This window comes from Equus asinus, chromosome 2 (genome assembly GCF_041296235.1).
Source record: "Equus asinus isolate D_3611 breed Donkey chromosome 2, EquAss-T2T_v2, whole genome shotgun sequence".
NCBI classification, from domain to species: Eukaryota; Metazoa; Chordata; class Mammalia; order Perissodactyla; family Equidae; genus Equus; species Equus asinus.
This window is the reverse complement of record NC_091791.1, coordinates 110,606,394-110,618,795: the sequence shown is the minus strand read 5'-3', so window position 1 is coordinate 110,618,795 and position 12,402 is coordinate 110,606,394. Positions and strand designations below refer to the sequence as shown.

Below are 12,402 nucleotides of genomic sequence, written 5' to 3'. Positions count from 1 at the left end.
ACAGCAAGGACAGAGTTGCGTACACACAGCTAGAGGTCACTGAAGAGCTGCGGGCTTGAGTTTCTAGAAACAGGAGCACCTCCCCTTGAGCCCATGCATGGACTAGGGTGTTTGCTTTGCCTTTTCTCACGTGAAAAAACAAGCCACGTCCTTCCTGCCTCGCTGGGCCAGCTCCTCTTTCAGCCTGCATGAAGGGAGACCAGCGAGGGCAAGTTGGAACGGGAAAAAAAATTCCAGGGGAAAACAGCCAAGAAAAGAGAGGCCGAATTTAGAGTGCTGTAGCTGTCCTTTAACTTGATTTCTAAATCACATTTTATCTGGAGAGGCAGGCAAGGACATTGACTTAGTTTTTTGCAACCCATGAGTTCTAGGTTAAAGCTGACACATAGGAGGGGCTTGATAATCATTTGTTGAGTTAGTTTGCAATCTGGTCTTGCATGAACTCTCCTACTCTCTCTGCTTGGTGCCCTCTCAGGGGGAATATTTTTACCATGTCCAAGGTTTCCAGATGGTGGTGTACCTCATCCTACAGGGAGCATGCCATCACCATCGAGAAGCATCCTCTGATGCTCTCAGCAACGCATCCTCACGCTCCCTTTGGCCTGCTGTTGCCGTCAGGCTAGTTACTGAAGTCCCTGCTTCCTGCTGACTTTGTCGTGCTGTGGAGAGCGGGCTGCAGCTGCACTGCCAGCCGGGACCCTGACAGCTTCCCAGATGTCTGTGCTCCAAGGACCAGGGTCCCTCCGAGGCTTGAATGCCCCACTGCAAGGGCTCCTGCAAACTCAAGTCTGCAGCCACCTGTCTGAGACCACACTGGTTTCAGAGTCATTTGCTGGCACTGAGTCACAGTGGCAGGTAGAGTGACAAGATGGGGGAAGTGCAGTTGGACCCGGGGCCCAAACTGAGGCAAAAGAGTGACATGAATGGGGAAGAAGATGTAAAAATTCCTGCACGCTGGAGAAAGATTATGCTGGCGGACCCGCTGGGTTCCCACTGAGCACAGTTGTAATTGGAATGTACTCTGCAAAGTTTATTGGGTCCTGGAGCGACTTGTTACTGAACTGGTCAATTAATCTATTTTTTTGTTTTTTAATGAGTTAGGGGATTTCCTTTAGCAGAAAATCACCAGGAAGCATGACCGAATGCCCAGAGCTCAGGGAAAGGCTGGCCTTTCCTTCTAGAAAACTCTATTCGACAATTAAAGCAGGAAATGGACTCCTCCTGCTACAGGTGGCGATTGGACTGGGCTGGGAACCAAAGAGCAAGGATCAATCCTGCACAGAGGTGAGCATGGGCTCCCCAGGAGCTGATTCCTCAAGCGGCGGCCTGAGTGTTCGGAAATAAAGCCGTTGGTCTCCCTGCTGAGAGACAAATGATTTCTATTTAAAAACCTGCTTGTTCCACGCAGCAACTCCCAGTGTAGCAATAATTAATGATATAGGAAGGTTAAGAAAGACCTTCTGCTGGAATCCCTCTGCTCCAGGCATGAAATTGGATTAAAGTGAAGATAAACTTAGACATGAAATCTGTTGAGGAAATCAGTAATTATGTGGACACGCGCACATTTGGAGCTATTTGAGTAAGTCAGGTGGATGAAGTGTCCGTAGTGCTGTCCCAGGCTTCGCTGTGGCCCAGCCCTTTGGGCCTCAGTGGCGATGAACTGTCAGAGAAGATGCTAACCAGGGCCTTGTACCCACCTTCGTCCCAACTCTGGATTTAATTTTTTTCCCAAAATGAAGTTCCGTGGGCCTTTTGGATACACTCTATGCTGGCTGCCTGCCTAATATCCATTTCTCTTCTTCTTTGCTAACAGATTTTTTTTTCAGGGGGACAATGTACAGACCAAAAAGTCATTTTCCAGGCAGTCTGGCTGTTGGGGGCAGCTGTGTGACATGGTTCTGGCCAAAGAAACTTAAGTGGAAGCCTATTGGGTGGGGCTTCTGGAAACATTATTTGTTTCCCCTGATATGAAGGGACAGAGTCAAATGACTGGCACGTGCCTTTTGCCCTTGGCCTTTTGCCCTCCCCTACTGCTCTTTTCCCTGCCTGGAACAGCAATGGAAGAGCTGGAGGTTGGGCAGCCATTTTGTAACCATAAGGATAAAATTTCTGTCCTAAGGATAGTGGAGATGGCAGCGAGAAAGAGCCTGGCTCCGTTGTGGTTCCTTTGGGTAAAGAGGAAAGAGAAGGCCCAGCCATTAGGCATCTTAACTGATCAAGCCCCAAGCCATGAAGTTTAGATTTAGAATTAAATCTCTTTTTTGACTTCAGGCATAGAACAAAAGAAAATCCAATCGCCTGCAGCATGGTGATCCCATCTGGACGACTCTGAGGCTTCCCGGGCCTTCCTTGAGGAAGAAGATGTGTGTCACCTATCTGGCCACTGAGAGCATGAGCTGGGTGAGCTGTGGTGCATTCTGTGTGCCAGGGAAGGGTGGAGGAGGAGGTGTTGATGGCTTTCTCTAGTGTGCGGCTGAGGCACGTGGCTCATTTGGTCCTCTCTGGGCCTCCTCAGTCACCCTCAGTGAGTCACATGTCTGCTGCTAGGGGCCCATTGGTTCCCTTTGCTCTGGATTCTGAGTTGAACAGGAGGCATCCTTGTATCAATGCTTTTAGAACTAATAGAAGAAAAGTCTTCAGTCCCTCGCCTTGCGCATGTCCCAACATCACTGTCTAGACAGAGAGGACTGGGTTTCTGCACCAGTTCTCCTTGCCCTTAGAAAGCTGCTGTTGGATCCAGGCACAGCTGAACCAGAGGATGTCTCCCTCCTTTGAGGCCCCTCTGTGAAGGCCCCACCATAGTTTCTCACAGGCTTGGGCTACCTTCTCAGGGAGCTACACCTCTCTTTGCCTCTTGGGCTGGCTCTGGGGCCAGGTGAGGGAGGCTGAGGTGTGGGGCCATGTGCTGAGCAGGCTCTTCTGGGTTTGGGTAGGGAACAGCTTTCAGGCCAGGATCCTCCTGAGAAACCTATCTCCACCAGAAGAAATCATCAGCCGTCTCACACTTCCTGGACATGGTCAAAGCCCTGCCTTGGCCAAGGGGTCCAGTAATTGGTCTTTAATCATTTAAAGCCAACACTTCCATGCATTGCTTTAATTCATCCTTGAAACAACCCGTGAGCTCACACGAGGAAACTGAGGCTGTAAGAGCTCCCATATTTGGGCCAAGATGACAAAGTTGGTCCTCGGCAGAGCTGGGACCGAGTTCAGTGGAGCCTCCTTCCTTCTCCCCCTGCTGCCTCCACATCAGCTCCCCTCTCCTCTCCAGACATCCCCTCCTGTGGTCACAGGGACTGTTGGCAGAGCTGCTGGCACTCACATATCCAGTTTTCCACTCCTTCCTGGACACACAACGAAACGACTCTTTCCCAGGCCTCCCTTGTAGCAGATGGTGCAATGAGTTCAGGCCAATGATGTGGGCAGACATGACTTTTGCTACTTTTAGTCTTGGCCACTAAAATGTCCTATGTAATGTGGACTCTGAAAATGGAGGATCCAGAGGGACTTTGAGAAGGCCCAGTGGCAGAGCCACAAGATAAAAGTGTCTGAGAAGATAAAGGTGCTTAGAATAGAGCTGCCCAGCGTACACTGGTCTGTCACACCAGTGAGAAATTTGGGAGCTGTTTGTTACAGCAGCAAGTGTTAATAATCCTGACTAATAAAGGCTACTTGGGTTGCTGACGCACAAATGTCTGTACTGGATCTTGTAAAAGTTATGACTGGTTCGTGGGAAGGCACCATGTCCCAGATATTCTGTGATGGGTGTAAGTTTTTTATGGAGACATTCTCGTGCAATTTGAGATTCCTATGACCACATGTCTCTGAAGACAGTTGACAAGCTCTATGGCTTTAGAGACGGAGCCACTAAAGCATGGACACAGCCTGCAGCCCCCAGTTATCAGGTCTGTCTGTCTTTCGTTTCCTAGAGTTTTCCGCTAATGTTACCTTTAAGCCCCAAACTGAATTCCTCCGTGGGTTTTTCATGAATTTCTTGCAGCCACTTCCTGAATCCAGCTTGCAGGGAATCATTCTCAAGTCGTGGAAGTCGCTCTAGCACCTTCGTCACCTCCTGCCACCCTCCCCATCACACACACATACACACACAGGCGCACACTCACAGAGTTCAAGGTTGCATATTGTTTTGTTTTGATCCCCAATAGTGGTGTGTTTGAGACTGTGTGTTTATATCAGAGAGCAAGTTAGTTCACTTCCGAAATCCAGTCTCTTCATGTGGAAAGTGCAGATAAAACTACCCCCCGCCCCGGGTTGTCGTGAGGATGGAATGTGATAATGTATACGTATGCAAAAGCACTGGGCGCTGAACGTATGGGCTACGCAGGCAGGAGAGCTGATGTTGAAGTGCATAGACTCATCTACACCACTGAGTCAGAGGGCAGGGCAAATCCAGAGACCCTTAACTCGCTTAACAGCAGCTTGATAAGTAAGTGTGTAATGAGAAAAGATATAATCTGAGAGGAACTGCAGCTGACGATCTGCTCCCATCAGCCTATTTTTTAAAAAGAGAATTTTAATGTTTATTAAAGAATTAACATTTTATGGGGATTGCAGGACTTTTCTCCTATCTTTTGCTTTACCTTTTATTCTCTGTTTCAGTTAAAATCTACTTTCTATCATTTCCTCCCAGGCAGGTTAGTATATACTATGTGGCTTGTTTTAAGTGAAAAGTCCCGTAAATTGGAACACATTTATTATTTATGGCAGTAGAAGGCTTCCCTTCGCACGCTCTAGCAGTACCCTGATGACACAAGATCGGAAGCTGAATTTAGAATAAACGTTCCTCTCCGTGCCTGCAGCCACGACCTGCTGTCCTTTTGGGATGTTCCATGTGGAGTGTTGCTTGACGGAACCTCGGGTCTTCCTTTTCATTGCATTTTAACTTTGCTGCTTCTAGAATCAGTGGAAGTGGCCAGACCTGAAAGCTCTTACATTATGTATCCAAAGAAAGATTTTGGGGACCTACTAATTCTCAACCACTTCAGCGGGCAAGAGGAGAGCCTGGAAACAAATGGGTTTGGCGAGCGGCCAGGCTGTGAAGCCAGGATGCCGTTCATTGGCGAGGACCTGCATCTTGTGCCCTGATGCGGTTCTACTTTGTGGACAATTTCTGTATCTGACTTTGGATGGCTTCGGGATCCTAGGGGTTATTATTCTGTTCACTCGAGCAGTGACTCAGAGACACTGAGTAATGTATAACCGGGAGGCAACGCTGGGGGTCCTTCTTGTAGGGTCTTGATTCTCCCTGCACGTTGTTTCTATTCCTGACTCTTGAGGTTTGCATTTCAATCCCATAAGTGAGGAAATATGAACGCAGAAAAATACCTATCTCTTTCTTTTGGAGCAGAAATCACACTCTGGCACGTGTCGTGTGAATTTCTTGTCTCTGAGTGCAGAGTCTTGGGCTTCTTAGCTGCTCCATCATTCTTCTCTGGTCCACACTTCCCTCCCAGCCACCATCTTGTTCCCTGCTCAGGGCTCCTGTTGTCAAGGAGAGAAGTGGGGGGAAGTTTCTGGGTGTTCTGTCTCTCCCCCTTGTCCTTGCTTTTTCCTTCTTCTGGAGAATAACTTTTATTTTCTTAATACAAAAATATTACATGCTTCTGCACTCGGAGAGGATTCCCTGGCAGAGTTTAAACTGGGATGGAGACATGGCAGTGCCTGATCAACAGGTGGGACCATGCGCCTGCCTCTCACTGGCAGCCCTGCCCGGCCCCCTGCCACACCTCTGTCGATCTATTTGTGTGAATTTCCTATTAATTAGGAGGCTTGCAAGGGGAGAGGAGATACCTTAAACCAGAGCATTGAATTACAAGAGCTGCCAAAACTCACCTGGCCTTCCTCCGTGCCATCCTGTTTTGGAATTGCATCTACTTTCCCAGACCATCTTCCAAATGAGCAGTTTGGAAAGGGTGGTCCGAGGACCCCTGGGGATCCCCAAGACTCTTTCTCCCTTTTCCAAGAATGTATCTGTGTGAGGCTGGATTTTCTTCGTATACTTCAACCAAACAAGACATTGCAACAGATTAAATGCAAAAGCAGGCTCGATGATACAGCTGTCTTTTACAAAGCCAGATGTTTAGGAGATGAGCAGAATGTAAAACAATGCTCCCTTCTCATTTTTTGTTTTGTTTTGGGAAATATAGTTGTTTCTTTAATAAAAATATGTTACTTATGTTAACATGTAATGAGTTTACTATTGTTATTTTAAATGAGATAATAAATATATTAACATTTCTCAGTTTTCATTTCTAATACAGTAAATATCGATAGATACAACCTACATAAACAAAATTGCTTCGGAGTCCTCAATAAGTTTTAAGTGTGTAAAGGGATCTTGAGACAAGAAAGCTTGAGAATAAGTATCCTAATTATTTCTTCCAGTGCACCAACAAGTATTTCTGTGCCTTAAAATCAACAGTTGTTTGGGAGCATCCTAAATGTCCATCAACTATAATGGATAATAAATGATGATATATTTATGAAATGGAATACTATACAGCAATGAACATGAATAAACTGCGGCTGGTATGTATTGAGTGAAAGAACTCAGGCACAGAAGAATACATATTTTAGGTTTAAAAATGGTACAAATTAACTATAGTGTTTAGGGATGCATATATAGGTGGGAAAAGTAGAAAGAAAAGCACGGAGGTGATGCTTTAAAAGTTAGGACTGTGGTTGCCTTCGTGGGGCAGAGGGAGGGCTGTGAATGGGAAGGGGTGTGGAGGAACTTCTTGGAATCGGCAGTGCATAACTTCTGTACAATGAGGTTTTACGCGTTTCTCTATATGTGGGTCTGCTGGTTATTAACCTATTGTTTTTGAGCTCTAAACCTACCCTTTTTACACCTTTTTCAGTGCTAGGGATGGCACCCTGGAACCACACTCTCCTTTGCCAAATGGCTCAGTTACACATTGTCTCTGGAGAGAGGCTGGAGGGCTGGCAGATGAAGGAGGGACTTTGTCCTTCCAACATCCCCGCAGCCACGCTTCCTCACCTGCCAGGTCCGTCCAGCTGATTCCAGCAGCAGCTGATTCCAATCTGCAGCCTTTTAGGCTGCTGGAACCTGCCTCCTTGTCCCTCCTCAGAAGTCACAGCACCGGCCAGCAAGGCTCCCAGTCCAAATGGAGCAGTGGCCTGCCCTCGAAGGCCTGATTGCCAGCTCTGCAGGACCCCTCCTTCCAGCTTCTAAATTTTCACAATCCCAGCCTCTTTCTTTTGTCCCTGCAGCCCTAGGGCTAGTAACTGCTTCCTACATGTAGCTGCTTTCTATGGAAAACACTTATAAGTTATTATTAACTGAAGTTATTAAATGGTATTGGGTCCTGTTGTTGTCATTTACATTTTATTACCAAACTTTAGAGCTTGGAGGAAATGCTTAGGAATCTCATTTGGGAGATGTTCTAGGTATTACTTCTGTGAAAACTGACGTCCACCTTTTTTTTTTTCATTCTCAATAATCAAGAAAAAGAAAACGAATTTAGTTAGCATCACTATTTTTTTTTTTTTTAAAGATCGGCACCTGAGCTAACATCTGTTGCCAATCTTCTTTTTTTTTCTTCTTCTTCTCTCCAAAGCCCCCCAGTACATAGTTATATATTCTAGTTGTAGGTCCTTCTGGCTCTGCTATGTGGGATGCCACCTCAGCATGGCTTGGTGAGCAATTCTATGTCCACACCCAGGATCCAAACCAGCGAAATCCTGGGCTGCCAACGTGGAGCACGTGAACTTAACCACTTGACCACGGGGTGGCCCCATAGTTAACATTACTTTATATTAAAATAATTGGGGCCAGCCCTGTGGTGTAGTGCTCAAGTTCAGCACACTCTGCTTTCACTGCCTGGGTTTGCAGCTTTGGTTCCTGGGCACAGATCTACACCACTCATCAACCATGCTGTGGTGGTGACCCACATATAAATTGGAGGAAGATTGCCACAGATGTTAGCTCAAGGCTAATCTTGCTCAAGCGAAAAAGAGGAAGATTGGCAACAGATGGTAGCTCAGGGCTAATCTTCCTCAGCAAAAAAAAATAAATAAATAAAATTAAAAAAATTGATGTGGTTCCTGTCTCCTGACTAAATCTTTGAAATGATACAGAAAATGTTTCCGGGATTGACCTCAGGAAAGAGATCCTCACAGATGGGATTTGGGGCGTGATTTGATTGTGTCCTTAGACTTGAATTCAGCACTGCACTCCTTGCTGTGGCGTGTAGTGGTGTCATGAGTCATCAGAGTATCCCCTGCAGTGGCTTGTAATGAGATGCTTCCTGAAGCAAAGGCCGTGGGGATCAAGTGGCTGCTACACTTGCTGTTTGTCAGTCAGGATGACGGCAAGGACTGCAGAGCATGGGACGGCTGTTTCTCAATGTGCTGGAGCACTTACAGGAAGGAGAACAACACACTCAGGTCTTTAAACTCTCAGTTCAAGTCTTGGTCAGAGAACCAGAGAGCTTCTAGAATGACTCTCTCTTTTTCTTGTAGACCCTGGGCTGACCTTGCTGAAAATCAGACAGAGTATTTAATTGTGCAGGATGCAGAATCACAACCTAAAATGAATTCAAAGCTATGGCAAGTGTCTCATGTGAAATTTAAGATGTTCTTTGGGAATGAGTGGGACCCTGAGGCCCGGTATGGGGACATCCGGATGGATTCAGATGAAGCTGATAATATTGAAGTCCTGAGACACTTTGATCCTTCCTTGTTGGTGGAAGAAGCTTGTCATCCGTGTCTGAGGAGACCAGGCTCTTATTGCTGCAGACACTGTAATAATCTCACACAGGGAAGTGGCCCGGCGAGGGAGGCTACCTGCCCTCCCTAAAACCTAACCAACCACCTCTCGTTGCTCAGCATGCTCCAGAGAGCAAGTACAAAGCCTGCACAGGAGGAAACAGCCTATGTTTCAAAGGAATTGCAAGGTTTTGATAATTTATATTACCAGAAACCTGGGGAGTTTGGGTAGAAATGTATTTTAAGTATTTAATGTATTTAAAGAAGACAGGGTGTGACACTGGAGGACCAAATTTCTTTTTATGGTTGCACTTACAAGAGAGCCAGGAAATTGTCTGCAACTAGAATTGGCTCTCATGGTTTGTCTGCTTGGATGACTAAAGCTTAGACCCAGTGGTGGCCCACACTTAATGGCAGTGAGAAGCCGGAACTTCCTTGGCATAACGTTGAGGAAGGGATCCTAAGTCTTAGGGAGATGGGAATGTTGCAGTGGACTTATTTTGTGAAAACTTCTCCCTCCTGTCCCCACTACATCCCTTAAGAGAGCCCAGGGCACCTTCCCCTGTTAGGGGTCTGAGAAATGCAGGGGTGAGGGGAGCACTAGCGTTGATGATGGGAGCCGTTTGATGACAGGACATGCTGCCGCTCAGGGGGGCTCCCGGGCTTCCCTGGCGACAATGGGACTCCAGAACAGCAGAGGTCAAGTGCAACCCTTACCTCCAGAGACAAGGTGGGCTGTGCTGGAACAGATGGCATGCCCCCACCGGGGTCTTCAGCGGCGGCTAATGATCACATGGCATCCTTAAGAATGAAATAGATGGGCAGCCTACTAAAATGTATCTGTGTTATGGGGGACACTCCAGGTCTGCTGGCCACAGGTGCCAGAGTAGAGAGTCTGGTCTCTCACTCCAATCCTGGGCCTAAGCCAGCGCTCAGATCTGGAGCCCCCGGATTGAGGGGAGGTAGGGTTCCCTTGAGGACAGTTTCACTGTCACAAGTATAGCCTGTAAATCTTCCTCCAAGCCTTCTCTAAAGGGACATGGGGTCATTGCCAAGGGTGATGCCACACTGAGGGAAGAGAAGTACATAGGCCCTTCAGGATTTCCTGACTCTGAATTGATGCCAATTCCCAGGGACCCAAAATGCCACTGGGATCCCCTTGTCAAAGTAGGGGCTTATGGTGTTCAGTTTATAAATGGAGAACTGAGCCAAGTTCCAATCACAGGGGTCCCAGGAGGTCTGTGAACTCATGCTGCGGTTGTCTCTCCAGTTCCGGAAGATAAAATCAGGACATAGGTACTCAGCAGTGGGCAGAATTCATAAATGAACTCTTTATGCTGGGAAATCTCTGGAACTTCCCCTTCCCACTTCAGTAGTAAACCAAAAGCTATACTGCAGTCCTGACTCTGATCTGACACGAGTGCCACCCCAGAAGACTTGAAGATGTAAGCGATGCTTGCTACGTACTTGCTACAGTCCCACGTAACTCACTTTTTGGTCTGTGCATGTGGTGGCTGGATTCTGGAGAAGGAGTGTGAACAATCCTGTATTTAATCGAGTGGCGACTTCAAGCGCAGCTGCTGTTCCAGATGTGGCGTTTTATTTTGGAGCAAATCAACACAGCTCCTGATACTGGTATGTGGCTGTTGACCAGATAAAGGCTTTTTCTCTAGGCCTATTTGCAAAGGCAATCAGAAGATTGCTTTTACCTCACGGGGCCAAATCATACCTGACTGATACAGTGTGTTATAGTTCACCTTGAAAGTTTTTAAAAATAAAAATAATACAACTCCTACCTCTACAAATAAAATCACGATTCTCTGTGTTGTTAATGCCTCATGAGAAACTGGCTGGAGAGATTTTCATTGGAATCAGAAGGTGTGTTTGAGATGGTTTAACTTCAAAGATGGGTGGCATAGAATGACAACATTTACTTCGGGGGCCAGGGAGCATGTCACTAAGGTAGGTGCCTTCAATTATGATACACTAAGAGGCCTGCCCACTGCCATCCAGGACACACAGCTGTGTATTCATGGGCCGTCGGTGGGGAAAACAAACCGCGTGTCTGCGTACAGGCCCTTGTGCAGAGCATCCGAATTTCGGGCTCTGGGTCAGGATCAAGCTGCTGCTCACAACCACATCCCAGCGCTGGGTGCTCCAGAGCCAGGCGCGTAGGGCTTCATTTCATGATGGCGCTTGACGCTGGAGCAGCTCTGGGCAGCCTTGGCTTGCGAGTGACTTGGTCAAAGCTTTCGAGAGTTAGGCAGGGGCCAGCAGCATGCTGTTTTAATTACACACCGTCTGGACTAACCAGAACAAACAAACATGCCTATCAGAGCCCATTAGAGACTGTCCTGTGCAGGATGTGCTCTCCTTTTTGATGGAGCCAGTGGAAGAGTTAGAGGCTGGGAAACAGCTCTCAAGCAGTTAGACTGACCTCATACCCAAAGCAGGAGTAAGCCTGCAAAATGCAAAACTGTGCACATAACCACCAGTGAGAAAGGATGGGAGGCAGCTTCATCTCCTCACCTTTGGATCTGAAAGCGATTCCTTTGACTCCCATATCCCTTAGGGGTTCCCTGCATCTTAGTTCCTACCACACTGTTCTGTCTTTATATTGGGGCCGGTCCTGTGGCACAGCGGTTAAGTTTGCATGTTCCGCTTCAGCGGCTTGGGGTTCGCTGGTTCGGATCCCGGGTGTGGACATGGCACCTCTTGTCAAGCCATGTTGTGGTAGGCGTCCCACATATAAAGCATATAAAGTAGAGGAATATGGGCACAGATGTTAGCTCAGGGCCAGTTTTCCTCAGCAAAAAGAGGAGGATTGGAAAGTTTCTGGGCTGCTCTGGTGCCAGACTGTGAGCTAGCAGAGGGAGGTGCCCTCTTTCCATTCCCAGGCCCTGGCCACAGTCTGTGCTCACTCAACACTTTCCCAATGGAAATGTTTTATTTCGCTTGTATCTTCTCTTTCTGCACCGACAGCCTCTTACTCTATAGACAGAGAGATTCTCTCTCTTTTAAGATGATTGGGATAGAGGAAAACAGTTTAGAATTATGTTTTTCTGTTCTAGTTCTACAATGCATCTCTAAAGAATTGCCAATAATCTCTCCAATGGCTAAAAAAAGATTGTAAGTCCTTTGGATTTTAAAAGGTAGAACCAATGGGATTTTTATTTTGTTTATTTTATTTTTATTTTTATTTTGTTTCTGAGGGAGGACACTGGGCAGGATATGTCAATACAAAGTTAGGTCCCCTCAGCAGACACTAAGGGATCTGCATCTGGTAAGTGACCAAGTGAGAGGGACTCTGGTTTCCATTGCTAACACTACCCAGAGTCAGGGTTTCAGTGATACTCCGAGGGACTCTGACGTTTCGGGGTTGAGCGCCATCACAGAGAACTTTGCAGGCTTCCTCACATGCCCCTCCTTGGAGAGGTTCCGGTGGGAAATGCAGCCTACAGGGTTGCAGATCTTTTGTTTAAGTAAAGCTCCCCCCTAAATGAGTAAAAATCCTGCACCATTGCTGTCTTTTCTGTTGTCGTGCCTCCATTTTTTGTGCCCTTAATTTGTTAGCTCATCTAATTCTCAGAAGGTTCCACGTGGTGAGCAGTATTTACCCCAACCTTGAAGGTGAGGGACTGAGGCTCAGAAGGGGTA

At 47.0% G+C, this 12,402-nt stretch overlaps 1 long non-coding RNA gene across 1 annotated transcript; it reads left to right on the top strand.

The window, feature by feature from the left end:
• The first annotated feature begins 1,101 nt into the window (after positions 1–1,101).
• Positions 1,102–10,586, top strand: LOC139041771 (uncharacterized). Its single transcript, XR_011497633.1, has 4 exons — positions 1,102–1,284; positions 2,272–2,400; positions 6,400–6,543; positions 8,500–10,586. It is a non-coding gene; the product is annotated as an uncharacterized lncRNA (long non-coding RNA).
• Positions 10,587–12,402: the final 1,816 nt, after the last annotated feature.